The sequence below is a fragment of the Lissotriton helveticus genome, chromosome 5_1 (assembly GCF_964261635.1).
Source record: "Lissotriton helveticus chromosome 5_1, aLisHel1.1, whole genome shotgun sequence".
Taxonomy (NCBI): Eukaryota; Metazoa; Chordata; class Amphibia; order Caudata; family Salamandridae; genus Lissotriton; species Lissotriton helveticus.
The window spans coordinates 1,798,576,506-1,798,582,505 of record NC_136065.1 but is presented as its reverse complement, the minus strand read 5'-3'; positions in this window follow the sequence as shown (position 1 = coordinate 1,798,582,505).

Sequence of the window (6,000 nt, the reverse complement as noted above, 5' to 3'; positions counted from 1 at the left end):
CTCCATCTAGGCAAGTCTACAGGAGGAAAAGGGAATTCTGCAGGATTTGTCAACCACCTCCATTTCTTATAAATCATGGAGAATGGGTGGATTACGTTTCCTGGGTATAGTCCCTCCAAGATAGGGGGGCATATGTATGGCCAAATCACGCACTGCAGCACAGCAAGTCACCGTAAGTCAATACAGTGCATTCCTGCCCTTTCATGTGTGCTGGCGCCCTTCTGACTGCCTTGCACAAACACAGGCACCCTTGCACCATGGTGCAAGGGTGCCTGTGTCATAAGGAGGATTGTTTTATGTGTAGGAAGGGGTACAAAAGGGGGTGGTGATGGACGGAGCATCTGAATCAATCAAACACTCACACCCAGTCAAAAGATCTGGGTTTATTCCATCACCGTTTTTTAGCCCACTCTGCCACCCCAGTTCAGACATAGCTATATGCAAATCAGTCTGACCCTGTGCCTCATGGGAACAGTCCAGCCCGAACTGCCAAGCCATGCCTTCCCTGGACCGGAAACAAGCTTCCGAGGACCGGTTTCTGGCATTCCAGCCGTCTTCAGCCCGGCTTGCTTGAATCCAGTGGCAAAGTGAGCAAGGGACTCACGTCTGAGCATACCCTGCCACACTTATGGCGGCCAGGCACAGTGTCAGACTGATTTGCATATAGCCATGTCTGAACTGGGGTGGCTGAGTGAGCTAAAGAATGGTGATGGATTAAACCCAGATCAGTTGACTGGGGGTGAGTGTTTGATTTGCTCAAACGCTTCGTCCATCATCCCCTTTTGTATCGTTATGTGCAGGAAGGGACACCTTCCTGCACAAAAACAATCCCCTGAGGCGTTTTACTCTTTCCATGTGTGCTGCAAAATGCAGCACACATGGAAAGAAGAAATGAGTGGAAAATAAACATATTCCTCCTCGGTACACATCACCGGGGGAGGAGTGGGTTTTTTGAAATATTCCCAGGTCTAACACTCAAAACTAATGGAAGAGGCGCACACCTTGTATTCTGCCTTATCAAAAAAATTAATCCATCTAATCACATTTTTGTGTGCTGCGCAGGATTAGGGAACTGCCTGTGTCCCTGTTGTATGAATTCGGAAAATGTTTCAAGTCAGAGTTTGCCTGAACACCTGCGTGCACTGCGGCTTGTGTATAACAAAAACTGTTTGACACAATTATTCAAGCTTGTCGTTAAGTGTTGAATAATAGTGTAGAACAGATTTTATGTTATACACAAGTTGCAGTGCACGCAGATTTTTAGGCAAACTCTGACTTGAAACATTTCCTACATTCCCAGGTCTACCACTTCTGGTAAGTCTGGGAATGCGTCAGAATCCACGGATGTTGCGTGGGAATACCCAAGCAACGCCCATGGAAAAGCAGCCCTGGCGTGCAGTGATGCAACGCTGTTATTAGCGTTGCATTGCATTACTAGAAATGTATGAAACCGCTCAGGGCTTCACAAGCTGGCCTTGTGAGGCTTCATAAATCTCATTTTTAATTTGTGTCGCTCTTGTACCACATTGCATGGTACAAGAGCGGCGCAAAGGGGCTTGTAAATATGCCCCAATGTTTTCTGCATAACACCAGGTGCAAGCTCTGTGAATTTAAGCTTTATAGCAGAGAGGATACACTGGTTATGACACACCAGCAGATGGTGTCTACTGTGTCGCACCTCAGGATTTTGATGTCCTCTCATAGTAGGTCTCCTGTAGGAGGCGCGGTTTGAAAAATGTAGTTTCTAATTTAGGGAACCGTAATAAGTTCTAGGCAGCGGGTCAGGACACCCCCAATTTTAACAGACAACGGCACTGCTAAGTCAAACTCCCATCAGCTATATAATAGACAACGCAAGCTACCCTCAAACATCAAGTGCAGTGCAAGCTTCCGTCACTTCTTTATCTGAGAGTATGAACAGTGCAAGTGCACTGTATGGCACAACCAGTACAAGCCACTTCCACTTACTGAAACAGGCAACACAAGCTTTCCATTACACAGCATGTTTAAGACACTGCATTTCCTTTACATAGCATGTTGACAAAATTGGTAGTGCAAGCTTCTCAGGGACAGGGCCGGACTGGCCATAGCGGGCACCGAGCGTTTCCCCAGTGGGCCGTTAGGGTGGGGGCCGGTTTTGGGCCACTGGGGGGCGTTTTGGTTACTAGAGGTCGGCAATATCGGCCCCGTGTAACAAAATCGTCCGAAACCGGCCCTCGCAAACTGCTCTCCTTCTCACCCCACGGGGGGCGGGCTGAGTAGTTCGCCAGGGGCGGTTTCTGTTCCCAGTCCGGTCCTGCTCAGGGATACTTCTACGAGAGGCAGTTACCCCTTATTCACAAAACAAGCCATCAAAGGCGGTTCCAGGGCAAACTTAAGTTGGCGCTGCCTTGGTCTGGGGGCATCATCCTTGGAAGCAAGTGGTTATGGCAGTCTTCTTGCCCATTCAACCCATGGCCCTTTGGCCAAGACTGCAGTCACTCAAGCCATCTTTTTACCACAGGACACAAAAAAGACAGGCATTTTTTTTTCAAACTGTCAGTGCATTTTTATTCAATCTTCACAGTACAAAAATAAAAATAAATAAAAACTGAAATAAATAATTACAGCCAAAACGGCATCTTTCAGGTTTCCGAAGAACTCACAAGGGTCACAAACACAGCTACGAAATGAGGGTATAAATTACATCACAAAACGCATCGCACTAAAACACGGCTGGTGAAAAAAACATAAATAAACATGAACCATTTACACAGTTGACACTTAGCAATTTTCTTCAAATGTTACAGCTACAAATTAATTGAAGTGGAAAAAAATGGCACGTTTTTTCTCGTCGCAAAGTTCTTTTTCTTTAACAATTGAAAAAACAAAAAAACAAAACTGGACTAAGAATTCTGTGCACAATCGGGTGGTTCCCGGCCTGATACAATCTAAGAAATAAATACTGAACTGCTTGGGGGAGAGAACTTCACCTTGGTGCGCACAACGCAGCTTCTCCTAGTTGTTATATGTTCCCCAAAAACAGTCAAACAGGACGTACTTTATTTAGTTTTTTTTGTTACGGTGCATCAAGTGACATGAATGGGAGTTTAAACTCTGGCTCATCTCCCATAAGTATCTTTTTTTAATTTTTTTCTTCTTTTTTTTATTAAAATCGTCTTACGTTTCCCATTGTTTGCTCGATGTGGTTTCGTTCCCCAAACGGTTGGCTTAAAGCGTCGTGGGGGAAAGCAGCAGGGAAGCAGGGTTGGAATCGAAGTACTGGAGTGGAATGTCAGAGCTGTACTGGGAATCTTGCAGGAAAAGTACTACACACTATCCCAGTTTCACAGATAAAGGCCTTTCCTGGACTGTGGAAAACTACCACTGTCATGTCCAGAAAATCCAGCACTGGCTTTTACAAATATATTCGCAGATTTCTAGACAAATCCATGTCCATAAAAGTCAGTACTGGACCATTAAGGAGCCACATTGCAGGACTGATGCACCAGTACTGGCTTTTTTTCATTGTACTCGCCTGCCTCCCCAGTAAATACCTGTACTTGAACATTAGAAGTATAGCGACCCTGCAAAGAATTAGAGGTACTGGTCTGGTAAAGGCATCTGAGTTCTGCTGAGTATTAGTAGTACTGGCCTATAACAGTTCATGCAGTACCTCAAAAACATGCCTGCACGTTGCCACTCTAAGCATTGCAATAGACAGTAGGTACCTCACAAGCTAATGGCATGGCAGTAATTTCAAGAAGTGCCAGTGCTGTGTCTTTGAAAGTCCTTTAACTCTGCAGATACACAACTGAACTTGACAAATACAAGCATAGCTGACTTGCAGGAGTACTGGTACCTGCATGACTAGTACTGTATGATTTATAGTACTTGCAGTTCTGCAGATAAAATGCAGTGCTGTGCTACTGGAAGTATTGCTATCACGCATAGACGCACTGGTTCTGCCCAATTGAAAGTGCCGCTTCGATGCAAGAAGGGCTTGTACTGTCCCACTGAAGGGCATACAGCCCACAGAGTGGTACTGGCCTTTTCAAAGTTGGGCAGAGAAGTGCTGGCATCGCTCTTATAAAACGTATTGCAGCCCCACCAGGGAGCACTGGTTCTGACCAGCAAGAAGCTAGTGTGCCAGCAAAGAGAAACATATAATCAGTTCTGAAGCAGTTCAGTGCAAAGTGCCAGCTCCCTTTAAAAAGAGCCAGTGCCATCCCTTTACAGAAATCAGAAGTACCGGCACGCATACTATTGGAGTGCTGCTCACCACACATACAATGAACATATGAGGAAAAGGCCAGGCCCTGTGCTGCACTATTACACTGCACATTTAACCTCGCGACCCCCTCCATCACTGCCTGTCTAGGCGTCCACAATTCTGGTAACCATCTCCCAAGGATGGGGGAAACATCTCTCTTAGCAGCAGTCTATGAAGCATCGCCATAGTAGGCACTGTACCATATCCAGGCTGGACACAGAATGAACCAAGAAAAGTCTGCATGGGCATGGCCCATGCACTACCCACAGTTGGCCAATGGGCAGTGACCAATGCATCGCTTAAGACCCATTTCTGACTTTAGAGGAGTCCAAAGAGGCAGTGACTCATGCACCGGCTCGAGCACGTTTCAAAGGGGGCAGTGACTTGAGCACTGCCCCAACTGGACTCCAAAAAACAGTGTTATATGCACCAGCAAAAATGCAAGGAGTTGAGTCGATGGGGTCAGTTAGCTGCATCTGGGCTAGAGGAGGATCACCGTCTCTTTTGATTCGCCTTTGACTGGTGCACGGACCTCTTCCCCAATTGATTCTGCTTCGGCTGGTGCATGGATAAAAGATGTGATCCATGCAATGGCACAAGTAGAGTCCAAAGGAACAGTAATCCATGCACCAGCCCAAGGGAAACTCAAAGGAGCATAGATCCCAGAGGGAGTCAACTGGGCTTGGGATCCATGCACGTACCCAGTAGAGTTCAAAGACACAGCCACCCAGGCCTAGGCCATGGAGAGTCCAAAGGTTCCCAGGGAGGTAGGGGACCCACAAATGGCTGGATGGGTATTTTCAAAGTGCATCTCTGTGTACAAAGTGATATTGAGTGGGGGACAAGTGCATTTCTAAAACATGGATTTCGTAGCTCTAGAACCACTTTTACCATCCCATCCCATTCTTCTTGGAACTCCTAGTTAGGTTCTAAGATCCATGTTGTAACGTTCCACAGGCACCTCAGGTCACATGGTGTTCTCCCCAACTACAGCTCTATAAACCTTGCAGCCAGAATCCTAGAGCAACCCAGACAAGGCTAAAAAAGCAGCTGAAAATGGAGCACAAGTGTACAAAACGAAGGGTTTAAACTTTCAAACTGGCTCAGACTTTAGACTCACAGCTTGTATCTAGCATTCATCCACTTTCTGACTTCAGGTAGCCGAAAAAGAAGCTGCAGTAAACCACAAAGGAACCTTTTTTCATCCCACCCACTAAAATCAACTAGGCAACATCAACACGGGGACAAGTAATCGGAAATAGAGAAAACCAGACCCACACAAATGTTCAAACGAGTGCAACATGACCTTTGGAAAACTCGATTATAAGCCTGTTTTCAAGCGTCCAAGACGGCATCCTAGAAGTGTGCGGTCTCCCACAGTTTCAAACGTGCTTTCACGTCACTACTACCTTACAATAGACACCACCTGCCTCATCTGCTACGGGATCTGTGCCATACACACACTAACTGATCAATCATCACATACCTCCTGCTACAGGATTAATAACTAACCCAATCACTGTAATGGACAAAGCACACTCTGCTAGAGAATCAGCTTTTACAACTGATACAGAAATCCCCACCACATATGGGACATTTTTCAAGCTTCAACACTGCAACAAGAGCAGCAACCCAGCTCCTTAAATGCTAAAGGACAACCTTGGCCCCCACAGGCTCCTACAGGGTTCCGACCTGCTACAATACACCCTATATCTGCTACAGAAAAGCCCAACGTTTTATGAGCCAGG